Consider the following 16,100-nt stretch of genomic DNA (forward strand, 5'->3'; position numbering starts at 1 on the left):
AAAAACGTTAAAAAAAGAAAACGGTAAAAGTTAAAAAAAATTTAGCAGAAGAAGAGAAAAAGAAAAAAAAATTGAAAAAGAAAAAAAAATTAAATTAACTGCAAGGCTAAAAAATCATGGGGAGAAAGCCATGAGTTCTGTGCTTTGCTTTCTTCTCCTCTGGAATTCCGCCGTTCTCCTTGGTAGGTGAACTTGGTCCTTGCTGGGTTTCCCGTAGATCTTCTGGGGGAGGGGCCCGTTGTAGTGATTCTCAAGCGTCTTTGCCCCAGGCGGAGTTGCACCGCCCTTACCCGGGGCCGCGCTGAGTCATCTGCTCGGGTTCGCTTTCGGGAGCTTTTGTTCCCTGAGCGCTTTCCGTAGAGTCCGGAGGACGGGAACAAAGATGGCGGCCTCCCGGTCTCCGGCCCGGAGGAGCCGAGAGCCCGGGGCCCCACTCCTCAGCGCGCCCTCAGAGAACAGCGCCAAATGACTCCCGTCACGCTGGCCTCCGGCCACGCTCCGAGCTGACCGAGCCCGCGACCGGCTCAAGGCAACCCTGAGCCGAGAGTCACTCCTCGGCCCTGTCTCTGCAGCCGGCTTCCCCGTTCTAATACCGGTAAGCTCTGCGACACTCAGACACCCCCGATCCTTCTGCGACCCTGCGGGACCTGAGGCCGCGCTTACCCCGCCTGGGCTTCACCCCAGTTAAGCCTCTGGAGCGATGTCCCTCAGCGGAACAGACTTTTAAAAGTCCTGATTTTGCTCCGTTGCTCCGCCGCTCGCCGGGAGCCGGCCCCTCCCCCCGCGGTCGATCTTCCCGTCGCTTTGGATTCACTTCTCCGCCAGTCCTACCTTGCAGAAAGTGGTTGATTTTCTGTTTCTGGAATTGCTGTTCTTCTTCTCTTCAATCTCCCGTTGGATTTGTAGGTGTTTGCAATCTTTAGATAAGCTATTTAGCTGATCTCCCGCTACCCGAAGTAGTCTCAGCCTGCTACTTCTCCGCCATCTTGACTCCTCCCACATTGGTCTTTAAACAATACTCTTCTGTAGATATCGTTATCACCATTTGATTAAAAAAAAAAATCCTATGAGGGTCAGCTGGGTGGCTCAGTTGGTTAAGGGTCTGCCTTCAGCTCAGGTCATGATCTCAGGGTCCTGGGTCGGAGCCCCGCATCGGGCTGCCTGTCAGCGGGGAGTCTGCTTCTCCTTCTCCCTCTGCACCTCACCCTGCTCATGGTCGTTCTCTTTCAAATAAATAAAATACAATAAAAATCTGTAACAAACCTATGAGATTATTTTTTGTCTCCTCCCACTAGAATATAAGCTCTGTGAGACTAAGGACTGTTTGCACACCAGGATCTAGAGCAAACCCTGGCAGGTAGATGGGGCTCACATTTCAATGTTGGCTGAATGAACCAGTCATGAGCCCTGAAGCTGGAAATCTGTGAAAGCCTGGGGATCTGGGAGAGAGGAAAGAAGAAATGGGAAGGGACAGGGCAGGAAGTGGATGGAGCCAGTGAAGCGTGGTGGGAGAGGTGAGAAGGCACTGGTAAGGCAGGGCATTTAACAGCAGTGGGACTTCTTTCCAGACTGTTCTCAGACCATGAAACAAGAGTGGACAGGTTCCTAGAGGAGCCATGACTGGAGCAGCCCTTCTTCTTCTTCTTTATACAGGAAGAAATAAGCTTGTGGAGTTCATTACCCCTGGAATGGTGGAGCTTGGAAAACAGAACTAGTTCCTCTAGGGTTTCAGAGGAGCTTATGGATGGTGCTTGACATGTTGCCTTTTCATGGGTTATAAGGATAATTGGGACCTACACGGGGAAAACCCAACTTGAACGTTGACATTGAGAAGGACAAGCCCACCGTGCATGGAATGCCCTTTCATGCCTCTGTGAGAGCCAGAACTGGACTGAATGGGACATAGACTTCCCCAGTACGGCTATCCTTGCTTGCTCTGTAGAGGCTACCTTGTCCTTGGAAAGATATACAATATTCCACAAGCTTCAACAAGGACCTTGGAACGGAGTCATTTCAAAGGACATCCAATTACGAAAACACTGCTATGTTTTTAAGCCATGTGCAGCCTTTATTTTCCTCTTAGAAGTCCTCTGTTTTACTTTGTTTTGTATAAAGTTTCTTTTTCCGTCTTGCGGCACACTCGGAACTTTGGAGGCGAGAGACAGTGTTCTCCACGGGGCGAGAAGTGGCCTGCCTTGTAACTCTACCTCTGCTGCTAATTTGCTGAGTGACCTCTAGTGTTTTACTTGACCTTGGAAGGGCCTCGATTATTCTACAGAAAATCTGACGGAATACATTACACCACAGGGGACTGGTGATTGGTGAAAGAATGCAATAAAATATGGGAAAGCACACGGAAGGAACTTTCTGTCTTGCTTTCCTGTTCCTTCGTTTTGTTATTTCAACTCTTGCCTGGAACCCTTCCTGCCCAGGTGGCCCCTCACCTTTCTCTTCACATTTCCCTCACACAGACTTCCTGGACTTCAGGCAATCACGTCCTACATTCGCAATCTGTGGAATATTTGAGTGCCGATTGCACTCTTACTTGCTTAATATTGTCTTTACATTGGCTGGTTCACGTCTCAATTTACATCGGTTCCCTCGAAAAGGGAACAATTTACATCAGTTCCCTCGAAATGGGCAGCTGTTTATATAGAACGACAACCAGATCGGAAGTTCGTCAAGCGTGTTTTCTCCAATACACATCGTATCAGGACACGTTCGTTGAAGTTAAAAGGATAAAAACTTTGGAAGAGTCCTGGCTTACGCACTGCTTCCTCAATAACACCTTCTCTAGCCCCCACACCGACCCCCAGACTGAGTCTGCCCCCCTGTCGCGTACACTTGTTTCCTCCTTTAGGACCGTCTCTCCACCCACCAGGAATCCCCACGGCCTCTGTGCCCCCTCTCTTTGACTGTAAACACCATGTGGGCAAGACTGAGTTTGTACTTCTAGGTATGCAACAATATTTTGTGCAGTTAGGTAAAAAGTTCATCTATGTACTGACCTATTACCTTGAGACCAGTAGTGGAAAATTGCAATGCATGGCATTTTCTCTTTCTTCCATCCCTGGGCTTTAAAACTTGGGGACACTTGGGGTACCCGTGAGCAGCCAGGAAACGGTTAACTTGTAGGAAGCCCTGGGAGATGTAGTTAGGAGTCTAGGCACTTCCTCTAAGGGTCCAAGTTTTAAGAGTTGATACATGTAGAGTTAAGAGCTTAGGGCAAGGGAATTCTCAAAGCTGAGTTCTTGGAATGTGTAAGTAACGGATGATTGGCAACTTACTTTTCCGTCCTAAGGGACTTCTTCCCATATAAAGTGAATTCCCACAGGGAGTGTTTTGTTGTTGTTGATCATGCCTGGGCAGTACTTAAACCTCCACAGAATCCCCAGAGGAGGCCCCAAACCTTATTTGTACCTGTCGTTCCCTTGACCTCCCACATCTGGTTCTGTTCTAAGTTTCCACAAGTTTCTGAATGTCTGAGCAAGCGATCATGCAGACATCGTATATGTCTTGGCAGGTGTCTGGTTCTGCATGGGTACTGAGTCCTTGACAGTGGTTTTCTAGAAAAATGATATGCTCCTTATCTAGTTGCTAATTCCTTCCACATATCACAAGCCTTTTCTGTAAATTCCCATCAGTCTTGACAAAGTTATCTTGTAGACCTATGTAGTGATTTTGATGGCTGCACAGAGCTGTTTGTCTTGTTCAGAACTAAATTAATAACACCACGATGGCACCTACTTTAGCACCAAACTTCTTAAACTCTCCTAATATACTAATCAGCATGTCAGCGAAATATTTTTTTTTTTTCTGGATAAAGACAAGCCTGGTGAAATGGATTAGACATTCACACGGCATTGCATAATTCAGCGTGCCAGTGTGGTGCATACGATTTGCATTAATAGCCTGCACTGGGAGGTGGCTGCTCATAGGTTTCTCTCATTAGGTCGAATATCGAAGATTCCAGACTGTCAATCAATTACGGCAATTTCCTTTTCCATATTTATTCCATCATGATCATTGACAGCTACCATTAAGTGACATTAATACAATACAATATCATCTTGCATTTCTACAGAGCATCTCGGGGTGCCTCGTGGTTCCACTCCAGCCAAGAAATCACATTACAAAGGAGAAAGTGCCCTTATTCCCCAGGTAGAAAACAGGCTGCCAACTCTCTTGGATACTGTGGTGGTTGCCCAGAATCTCTGGAGATGCTCCTGACTTCTGGGCATGGGTTTTCTGAAAATACCCAAGGCTGTGACTCTGGGGAGTGGGATGGCTTAGTGGGCAGGGGTGACTAATCAGGGAGCCCACTCAACTACACGCCCTGCCTCCATTTGCCCTTGATTTAGGACATGCTTACGAGACAGGGCCAGAGGGGACCCTTGTGGAGGAATTCAGCTTCTTAGAAGGGCAGTGGTTGCTGTATGCCACTCTTGGGCGATATTTTCCACTCCCAGGCCTTCCTGCCTTGCCACCTTGCACGATCACTTAAAATACCATTGGCCACTTCGACTCAGAATGCAACAAAGCCCTCCTTTGCCAGACAGATTATTCATATGGGCTAAGTTGCCAGCTTTGGGATATCCTCCCTGTTCCTTCTGCCATGTCTGTAGTGAGGGATTATCAGAGTCTTGCTGCATGGAAGCCATCTCTGTTGTCCAAGCGTCACCAACTGAATATATGGAAAATTCCCTTGCTTAGCTTTAGGTGACACACCAGTAGGGTTTCCAGATAAATCACAGGATGCCCAAGTTATATTTGAATTTCAGATAAGTGATAATTATTTTAGTATAAATATGCTCCAAATATTGCCTACAACATATACAAGTTTTTATCATTTATCTGAAATTCAAATTGAACTGAGCATCCTGTTTTGTTTCGTTTTCCAGATCTGGCAACCCTACCCATCAGGTGAGTCAAAGGCTTAAGAACCAAACCAATCATGCTACTGAGATCCTAAGGAGAAATCAAATCAAGACAGTATGTCTACACTGAGCTAAAGTATTTGCGAAGTGCTGTGCTCACAGCTGTGGGAGATGCAAAACAGTGTCAGATTTGGTGAGAAAATAGAACAGGAGAGGAATGGCCATAAGCCAGAGAGAGACTTTGGTGCTAGGGCAATAAGTTTGGCTCAAGAACTATAGAAAAGCAAAAGAGTGTTTAAAAAAATGTTTCTAGGGGCGCCTGGGTGGCTCAGTGGGTTAAAGCCTCTGCCTTCGACTCGGGTCATGATCCTGGGGTCCTGGGATCGAGCCCCGCTTCGGGCTCTCTGCTCATCGGGGAGCCTGCTTCTCCCTCTCTCTCTGCCTGCCTCTCTGCCTACATGTGATCTCTCTCTGCCAAATAAATGAATAAAATCTTAAAAAAAAATGTTTCTAGCAGTTTTCTTCATCTATAACTTTTTGTGATGGCTTCTTGCAAGCAGGGCTTCTGCTTCACTGCTCAGGGGAAGGCTAGAGAGACTAGAGAAGAACATTCTCTGACACGTAAGGAGTCTTGTGGGCACAGCACCTGCTTTAAGTCTTTTATTGCTGAGGTAAAGCAAACATCACCTTGATTGATGATTGCGGAGAACCTGGGGGAGACAATCAGCAGGTGTTTGCGGATTGGAGGAGTGACAAGTTTTAAGTAGGGAGAGCATGATGAAAGATATTTTACTAAGACTGTTTTGGAGGTATTGGGTGGGAGAACAAGAATGAGGCCCCTCTGATAAGTGGGAAAAACCCATCTGGTCTGCTGGGCTGCCCATGGTTAAGTGTCCACGCTGCGTAACACCTGACTGCCATCCCTTCTTGTCCCATCACCTAGCATCGGGTGGCCTAGGGTGCCTTGAGCACTCATGATTACTGGAGCAAATTATGATTGTGCTGTTTCTTCTGAGAACGGGATGAATAATTATATACCAGGGGAGGGAAGGTTGGAAAAAACAAGAGACAGAATTGGGACTGAGAGAGGACAAAATTAAAAAAAAAAAAAAAAAAGTGACTGAGAGAAAAAGGAGATGAGCTAGAGAGTTGTGTTTCATTCATTTCTTTTCTTCATCAATTATTATTTGTGTGCTTGGGGATAAGGAACCATATGCCTCGTATTTTTTTTTTAAAGATTTTTATTTATTTATTTGACAGAGAGAGATCACAAGTAGACGGAGAGGCAGGCAGAGAGAGATAGAGACAGAGGGAAGCAGGCTCCCTGCTGAGCAGAGAGCTGGATGCGGGACTTGATCCCAGGACCCTGAGATCATGACCTGAGCCGAAGGCAGTGGCTTAACCCACTGAGCCACCCAGGCGCCCCTGCCTCGTATTTTTGTCTCTGTTTCCACAAGGCAAACTTCATTCTTATTTTTAATGACTTTGCAAGCCACGAAAAAACTTTATTGAGTATCCAGCAGCAAGGGCAGTGCCAGGACTGGAGAACAGGTCTTTCTTGCTCCAAGACCTGTCCTGATTCACTGCCGAGGCTGCTGTTTCTGGCTGCAAAACTACTCTGCAGACCTCCTCTTCAGTTTCACAGATGTGTTTGTTGATGAAACCACACAGATAATCTCTGGCTTTCACGTGTGTACCTTGTTCTTTATTTTGCTGTTCGGTATGAAAAGAAACTCACAGTCTGGATTCAGCATAATTGCGTCTCCCTCTGGGGTAGGATTTATTTGCAAAGGGATAAAGACAGAGACTCCCTTCCAATCTTTTAACTTTCTAGGATGGCCAACCCTTTTGGAAAAAAAAAAAAAAGGGTGCAGTGGTAAAGAGATTATCTGGTTATTTGGTAAAATAGTTAAACTCTAATCCGATGACGACCCATAGAAAGCAGCAGTAACAGAACACCGCGAGTATGTGTCCTCTTTTCAAAGACATCTAGATTTGTTTCTGAGGAGGATGGGAAGGCTTTTGAGATCCCGGGAGAGGAAAAGGATATCAGAGCTGAAAAGAATCTTTGTGATCCTTAAAGCCTCTTGAAGTTTTGGAGGGAATGAATGAGACCAGACCCTCTTTATAAACCCTAGGTGATCACACTTCTCCCACAGAGCCTGCTTGGAAACCGAGAAAGCATAAGTGACTCAAGAATTTCAAAATTTAGTAAAAGAAAAAGGGATCCAACCTACAATCTCCCCTCCTCTCTTTCCTTCCTTGGGCTTCATGTCCTTAGGTTCTTTTTAACATAAATTAAATAAAGAGTAGTTAATAAAAAGGTAACCCAGACCTATGCTTTTGCCCTTGTGCTGACCTTGACGCAGGGCTCTGCACTTCTGTGTGTCTCCCTCAATGAAAGTTCACGCCACAAAGCAGATTGTACTGGAGATTTTAATCTATTCTATTTTTAAAAATTATTTTTAATTTTTAAAATTTTTATTTTTTAAATGATTTTATTTTTAAGAAACCACTACACTCGGGACGCCTGGGTGGCTCAGTTGGTTAAGCAGCTGCCTTCGGCTCAGGTCATGATCCCAGCGTCCTGGGATCGAGTCCCGCATCGGGCTCCTTGCTCGTCAGGGAGCCTGCTTCTCCCTCTGCCTCTGCCTGCCATTCTGTCTGCCTGTGCTCGCTCTCTCTCCCTCTCTCTCTGACAAATAAATAAATAAATAAATCTTAAAAAAAAAAAAAAAAAGAAACCACTACACTCAACCTGGAGCTTGAACTCCCAACCCTGAGATCAAAAGTTACCTGCTCCACCGTCTGAGCCAGCCAGGCATCCCTTTATTTTTTAATTTTAAAATTTTAATTCCAGTGTAGTTAATGTACAGCGTTACATTTGCTTTGGGTGTAAAATGGAGTGATTTGACAATTCTGTACCTTTTGCAGCGCTTGTCGAGATAAGCTGTACTGAAGATTTTATAAGGAAAACTGAAGAGGGGATTTACATCTCACAGTGCTCAAACTTCTCTTCTCAATTTTATTCTCAACTGTTGGCCTTTCTACAGAGTGGTTTCTTAAAGTCCACATGTTAGTGAATTCTCCCTCTGCCCTATCACTCATGATTCTTTTGAAGAAAACTTTTCACTGTTTCTCACCTCTCAGTCCTTGGCACTAGCCACCCACAGGCCCTGGGCACTCAGGTTTTATCAGAGCATCCTTCTTGAATTGCACATCTGCTTCTTGCAAGGGAATCACAAAAAATGGAAAGGAAAATGAAGATTTCTTGTAGGGCCACAGGAACATAATTAATCAGGGAATGATATCTGGCAATGTTTACCATATGCTTTGGGTTTCTTAATTTTAGGTTACTTGCTGACTTCTTCTCCAAAGCTAGAGGTTGGGCTTTGTGGCCATGGAGATAAATGGATTCCTGTCCCATCACTTTCAGAGGATGCCATTGATTCTTTCCCTACTGTTGAGTGCATGTTGGCTAAGAATTCCGGCTGATATTTTCCCCAGTAGCTGAGAGAGAAACTGATTGTTTGTTTTGTAATTTCTCCAACCATGGGGAGTGGCCAACCATCTTTCTTCCTTCTGTTTTGTTAGGGGCTACCCTCCTTGGAATTTCCCCGGTGTCTCCTGTGAGATTCATGAACTGCGACTCTCTTTGTGTGATTAGAATTCCTTTATGACCACCTTAAATCTCAGATTCTAAGATCTGAGTATCAGATCCTTAGATCTGTTTTAATTTTCAGATTTTAATATTACTGGCTGCTTATGCTCTCGGAGACACTGAAGAGTCTCCTGCATTGGGCCCTAGGGGACTCCAAGATGTTTGCTCACAGGTTGTATTGTGAACTCTTTCCTCCCCTATGCTAATTCACCCTCCTGCAGTTTTGTGTTACTTGTACATGAACGGCACTTGGTAAGGTCATATTTTTTAATGTGAAAATCATGCTTGACTTGATATGTACCAGGCTATCAAAGATGTTTGTTAAATAAATCTAGAAAGTTCAGGATATGTTGTTGGGTTTTAGACCTGCGTAAGGAATACCTTCTCAGAGGCCATTGCATTTTGCTGCTCAGCATTTGTCTCCCTCAAAGACCTGGTTTCTGTCATTCTTCTCCTTCTCCTTCTGACTCACCTGCCTGTGATGTTCTTTGGCCACATCATCATTATTTGATTGGTGATTCTGCTCAAGCCCAAGAAAATTGCCCCTTCTTTTTCAACTTACAGGTTTCTATGGCTCGTCTTCCTTTCCAATATTTTTTTCTAAGTCAGACATTTCCCCTTGTCATTCTTTCTCTCATTTGATATCTGTCACGTCCTAAGGAATATGAGATGCTAGTCCCACCCTGTGCATCCCACTCCCTCTCCACCAGACCTTCCTGTAGCTTCTGCCACCACGATGACTCTACTCTTGCTCCCTCACTTCTATCCTTGTCATTCAAGGGTAACAGTTCAGTGATCTTTCCCCTTCTCTGTCCATTGAGTTCATTTACAACTTACAACCCAGCCAGCTTCTGGTTGTCAGCCTGCCTGACCATAACCCCTGCTGTTTACTCTTGCTGTCTGTCCCTTCCTCTAGATCTTCCCTGTCATCTTTCATCTCTGGAGTTGTCAGTATTTTACTCTAAGTTGTTTCTTTTTCCTTCTTTCTTTTATTTCCTTTCACTCTTTTATTTTCTCTTTATTTTTAAAAAATTTTAAATAATTATAGATGTGTCAAAAGTTACAAGGAGAACAAGGATAGCCCCGATGGGTCCCCCGCACCCTTCGCCAAGTCTCCCCCATGGTCCCATCTGACATAATTAGAGTACTGCATCAGAACCGGGGAACTGACACTGGTACAATGCATGTGAGGAGTTCCATACCCTTCCACCACATGTACTGATTCAGTAAGCATCAACATGCAGATATCTCCATCATGCTACCCACTAATGCTCATACTCACCCACCATCGCCAGACCCATGACACCACCAACTAGTCTGTTCCCCAGTTCTGTGATTTGGCCATTTAGAATGTTATTGAAGTGATCTTGAAAAGTACGTGACCTGCCAAGACTGGCTGGTCTTATTCCGGGGCAATATTCTATGACATAGATGTACATTTACCTACTGAAGAACATTTTGGTCACTTCTAATTTTTGGCCATCTCGCAGTATTTTCTTTCCTTTTATATTTATATATTTTCTTCTAGGTCACTACTTTTAGCAGATGTTTGCAGGAAAGAAAATCTTTTGAAAGAGGAAGACTTACTCAGGGATTCTTTTGACTAATGGAGGCATAGGTTCAACTCCAAGTGATTGACAAGGTACAGACACTGTTTTCTTTTCAGAAATAGGATTGGTTTCTTGGCATCTGGACTTAAACCTTCTCTTTCCATTCTTGATTGTCAGCAAATCCCCTGTCTCAGGTGGAGGCACTGGATTTAACCCCCACAGAGGTGTTCCAGTATAAATTTTGATCATAAGTGAAAATCGGGTTTAGTTATTTTAAGTTAGGATGTTAATTTTAAACGACTACATTGTTAAAGGGCTTTGGTGCCTGTTCAGGAAAGCCTTCAAGTTATTTCTGGCAAAATATATTGAAACCAGTGGCCTTTAGAACTCAGTACTCAAGGGAAACAGGGCAAGCTGAGTTTCAGCTGTTGGACTTGAAGGTGGGGTCACCCAGTGGCACTTGCTAAAGGAAAAAATACGTAGGCTTATTTTCCAAATGAGTTTAAGGTTCAGTATTTTGTTAGCCCTGCATGTGTTTGAGAGGGACTCCTGAGCACTGGTGGGTAGTTTTATCTTGGTTCTAGTAAATGAGTGGGTTTGCCTGACATTTTTGGTGTGCAATGATGAAGGTTGACATAGGGTTTCCCTTCGGTGAGTAACTTGGCTTCATTTTATGTTTGAAGATTTCACATATTTGCATAATGTCTAAGCTGAGGTGATTATATGGCAGAGGAGTAAAAGTGTAAATATTAGGGGTGCCTGGGTGGCTCAGTGGGTTAAAGCCTCTGCCTTCGGCTTAGGTCATGATCCCAGGGTCCTGAGATCGAGCCCCGACATCGGGCTCTCTGCTTAGCGAGGAGCCTGCTTCCCCCTCTCTCTCTGTCTGCCGCTCTGCCTGCTTGTGATCTCTGTCTGTCAAATAAATAAATAAAATCTTTTAAAAAAAAAGAAAAAAAAGGGTAAATATTAAAATGTTACTGGACACTTGACAGTCTTCCAGGGTAAAGGGGATTTAATATATGTGAAATAGAAGTTTGGACTGGCACATCAAGATTTTTTCTTCCCTTCCCTTCCCTTCTTTCTTTTCCTTAAAGTTTGCTAGAAATTTAAAATTTCCACATTTAAACCAATAATCAGAATCTTCTCCATTTTAAGGTCTTGGCTTTGTTGGGGACATTCAGTTTCAGTTAAGACACTTGTGAAAGTAAGATCCCACGCCTTATCCCTCCCTGCCCCCCTTCCCTCCCCTAAATTTGAATGCTCCTTAACACCTGGGAAGTGCCGTGTGTTCATGTAAACTGTATCCAGAAGGACTGAAAGCACTTTGTACACTTTACATAATGAATCCCTCACTGCCATCCAGGTAGGCAGAGGAAGGGGAGCTAAGATAGGCGCTGTGCATCTCTGCATTTGTAGGACAAGCCCTGAGTCACCAAAGTGAGTCACTGGCGATGGGGAAGGCGCTTTCCACCCAGGCTGATGTTCTCAAACCAGCATTTTCAGCATTTGTTTTTACAATACCTCAAGGTGTCTCTGAGTATCTCATGAGATTACTGTAAGACTCACATGAATGTGAGTGACTTTTAACCCAAAAAAGCAAAAGGAAAAAAAAATACCGCTATTGGAAGGTTTCTCCAGCTGCATTATCGAAGGGTCCATCGCAGGGCAGTGTTGTAGTTCGAGAAAGTTTGAGCTCTAAATGAGGATTTATTGCAACCACTCCTGGGCCAAACCAGAGAACCAGGACATTCAGGGTGAAGGGGAGGGGAAATCCAATGGTCTCTTTTTCGAAAGAAGTTGCTGATCAGAGTTCTTGGGCTTTCCTTCAGTAACACTGTGAACATTATAGTAATCAGAATTCGGTATTAATCAGTCTTTCTGCTCATCAGCAACGTGAGGACTGATACGGTAATGATGACTCAGATGGGAAACATCTCGGCTCTGAATGATCGAAAACCAGATTTCACTGAGCTTCTAACGGCGTTGGTGTTCATGCCCTGCCATCTATATTTGAATCTCATGAGGCATAAGAGTGTCTGTGACTAGCCATGGTGACAGTCTAATAAGGAAGGTTGCTCATTTGCTGATGTTTCTGGGGCATGGAGTTCCCACTTGCATACTCCTTGGCAACGAGGCCTTCTAAGCACCCAGCCATCCAGAGGCCTGCTGGGACCTGGCTTTTATCACATAGAGCATTTCAAAACCAATGGTGGGGATCTGGGAGAGAGACAGAGGGCTCAAACCTGAGAAGTAAGACAAAGCAGTGGGTACTAAGTTTACCCAGCGCCTCCTGGGTTTTAAGCCCCATGCCAAGGGCTTTAGCTCATATTTTCTTGTCTGTCACTGAGAAATGACAACTGATGAGTGACAGGAGCCTCACCAGGGTAGGTCTGGGGTGATGTGGTTTAGGGACAAAGCATTGGAAGACTCTGGTAGGGGCTGGGGTGCTCACACATGCAGTTAATAGAAACTGTGAAAGTGATCTAAGTGATAAGGACCTATAGTGACTCAGAAGAGATCCAGCTGGTGGCTCAGCGATGATCATGGGAACCCACGTTCTCTCCCTCTCTGTGTGTGGTGTTGAGTGGATCCTCAGGCTGGCTGTCCTTGTGCGCATGGGATGACTGCCAGTAGCCTTAGAGCTAGTGTTCCTTTACTCTGTCAGAGAAGGAGAAAGAATGAGCTGTCACTACCTCTTGCAGAAAAGCTATGCACTTGCTTTCCCAGGTCCCTTCAGCCCTTCCATCTCATTGGCCAGAATGGGGTCACATGACCAACCTTCATTTCCAGTAAGGAGCATGGAACTCCTGTTATAGGTTCAGACTAACAATGGTATACTCTCTGATGTAGGAATGGGGTTTGTTGGCTGCATGGGGGCAAGATATATTCAAATGGAACTCTTGCCTTAGGCAAACCCCAAGATATCTAGAAGTGAAATTATGTTCTATATCGGGTTTGTTTTATGAGGTAATGGAATTAAAAAAGGGATACATCAAGAGGCACCTGGGTGGCTCAGGCAGTGAAGTGTCTGGCTTCCTCTCAGGTCATGATCCCAGGGTTCCTAGATGGAGCCCTGATTCATTGGGTTCCCTGCTCAGCAGGGAGTCTGCTTCTCCCTCTTCCTCTGTCCTCCTCTTGCTTGTGTGTTCTTTCTCAAATAAATAAATAAAATCTAAAAAAAATTAAAAAACAAAAAATAAGAAGAGATGCATCAAAGATACAAGACACTTTCTACTTTTAAGGGGAAAACATAATTATCCAGAATGTCCTCTCAAACTTCACTCTTAAGCTTCAGACATATTTCATCTGCTTACCAGAAATCTACCCCAGTGGGCCTCAGGGATCTTGTATTCAACCTATTGAACATGGTACCCATCATCTCTTTGTCCCACCTTAACAAACGTGCTCTTACTACTGGTTCTGTGGTTTGTGCAGTGACAGCCTCATTTTCATAGGCACCTAATCAATGTACTGGAATATTTTCTAGCAATCTCCTTCTAGCAATCTCCCCGATATGCCACGTTGCCTTAGAAGTTCTTTCCCATAAAGGGGTGAAGCTTAGTTGGCAAAGTGAAGGTTGGCAGAAATATATCTGATATCGCTTTGAGGCACATTTCAAGACGTCTATGATGACCTGTCTTTAATTCAAATTTCATTTCAATGACAGCTTCCAGAACGTGTGACATCAAATAAGCCAAGTGTCTTGTATTTTTCTTCTGGGGCAAACACTGGAGTGGGAAGGAGGCCACTGATGGTAAAGACACACATTGGGCCAAGTGGTAAACAGAACCAAAGTTTCATTCAAGAGGTGGCGAGATCGCTGGGGACACAGGTGGTAATGAGTGTTGGTGAACTTTAGAAGTTTTGCCTGATTGTGCCATGGCTGGCAGTGTGAAACCAAGGTGTCCGAAGGCCCTAGGGGAGATGCCCAGAAATCCTTCCTCACCTTTTCCAGCTTCCTCTTCCAGCTTCTAGTAACTTCACATGTTCCTTGGCTTGTGGCTGTTGAACTCAATGTCTGCCTCTGTCTTCACATGGCCTTCTTCTCTCCATGTCTCCCTGTGTTCCTTTCTGTTTCTCCTAAGGACAATTGTCCTTGGATTAGGGCCTTCCATAATCCAGGATGAGCTCATCTCAAAATCCTTAACTCAATTACCTCTGCAAAGACCATTCTCCCAAATAAGATTATATTCACAGGTTCTGGGACGTGAACACATCTTTCATGATGCCACCACTCAGCCCAATGGCCTCTTTTTTTCTCAGATGGTGGATACAGAGACACTTGAAAAGGAAGGAACTGCCTGTCCTAAGTTCTTGGCTTCCAAATCCAAGGATTGGTGTCATCAGCGAAATGAACTGCTTCAAAAGGATGAGTCTCTGATATCAGAAATGACAAACTGTATCCCCCAGGATCCTCTTGTTTCTGTTTTTATCTATTGCCCAAGGAGCTATCCATGTATGAGAAAGAGTTTTTGAGAGATGCCAGCTAGGGACAATCAAGTTCCTTAGATTGAATCTTCTCAATGTTCTTGAGTCTATTGGACCCCTTCCTTAATGTAGCACTGCCTTATCAAATCCCCATCATATCTCATCTGGATTGTGTTTTGCTTCTCCTGATTCTCTCTGGCTTCCTTTCTCTGTACTGCTGCCTGATGAGCTGCCTGAAATTCCAATCTGGTATTATTCGCCTGATGCTAGATAGATTTTGTTTGTCTCTATAGAGCCATCCTTCTTCACCCTGCCTTCTTCCTCCAAAGCTCCTTTGTCTTCTGGCTTCTGGTAGGGTTTGGCCAATGAGGGTACTGGTGAGATGAGGTGGGAAGGGTGGGAGCAGCGAGAGGGGTCCTTTCTCTCCCTAAGTCCTTCCCAGGGCTCATTGCTTCCATCAGGTGGATTCTCACATGGCTTTCTTCCAAGTCGCAATAATTGTTTCTCCCCTCACCCATCTAGGCCTAAGGACAGCAATCAGGATCCCTTGTGGTTTCCCTACACCTTATCCACACCTTTGAACAAAATCCTGCTGGAAACTCCTCTCAAATGACTGATTTCAATGTTTCTTGCCTGGACCAAGACCAATACAGCCATGCTGTAGGCATGTCACCAACTCTACCTTGCCCTGAAGACAAAGCAACATTCTACAGTAGGGGAACAGGACTCCAGCCTTGCTCCTTCCTGACACACACATGGCGCTCCCACACGCTGGTGGATTTATGGTTCCCTGAACATGCGGTATTCTTTTTCTTCTTGGAGATTTTTAGAAGTGATGATTTCATTCCTGACTTACCTGCCGTGAGAGTGTCTTTTTCATCCTTCCAAACCGCTCAGGTGTCACCTGTTGATTTGTTTTCTGACTTTTCTTGGCGAGATGCGCTGCTCCCTCCTCTGCGCTTGCGAGTCAGATCATACACATGCCCATGAAAGCACTTATCATTGCTGCAAATAGTCACTCCTGTGTCTCTTTCCAACCAGCCTTGGAAATTACCCTGGCTGTATTCTGTCTTTCTTTGTTCTCCAAGTAACTGCCGGCTTAATAAACATTTTTTGAATGATGATATTTGCTTTATGAACTATATTACTGTTCATTCTGTGCATATACATGAGATTGGTGGAATAAATTACTACTTGGATCTATGCAACTGTGCACATTGTTTTCTGTGTTGATGACTATTTGGTTTTTCCTCATGACCACTCTGAGAGACGGGTCAACGGGAGGTAAATTCCTCTCTGTCACCTAAATTGTTGGTGGCAGAACTATGCCAAGAATCTAGACTTCTTGATCTGGGTTTGTCTTTTCATTAGACCATTCTGCCTTCTGAGATGCCAGATTAAAACAACAACAACAGAACCAGAAGCAGGCTCGATGGACGGGCGCTTCCCCGATGGCCCCTTCCGACGGAAGACCATTCAAGCTGCTATAGAGATAACACCACGTGATTATAAACACATGTCGGGAAGGCTGTGTAGAGAGCGGGTTATGGAAGGGTCCTAAGCAACGGAACTGGTCACATTAAC

At 44.7% G+C, this 16,100-nt stretch overlaps 1 long non-coding RNA gene across 1 annotated transcript in view; it reads left to right on the top strand.

The window, feature by feature from the left end:
• Nucleotides 1-15,639, top strand: part of LOC125103091 (uncharacterized) — a 148,354-nt gene extending 132,715 nt beyond the window's left edge. The window contains exon 3 of the long non-coding RNA XR_007128282.1: nt 15,039-15,639. This is a non-coding gene — a long non-coding RNA (uncharacterized LOC125103091). The remainder of the gene's footprint in view (nt 1-15,038) is intronic.
• Nucleotides 15,640-16,100: the final 461 nt, after the last annotated feature.

Source organism: Lutra lutra, chromosome 6 (genome assembly GCF_902655055.1).
Source record: "Lutra lutra chromosome 6, mLutLut1.2, whole genome shotgun sequence".
Taxonomy (NCBI): Eukaryota; Metazoa; Chordata; class Mammalia; order Carnivora; family Mustelidae; genus Lutra; species Lutra lutra.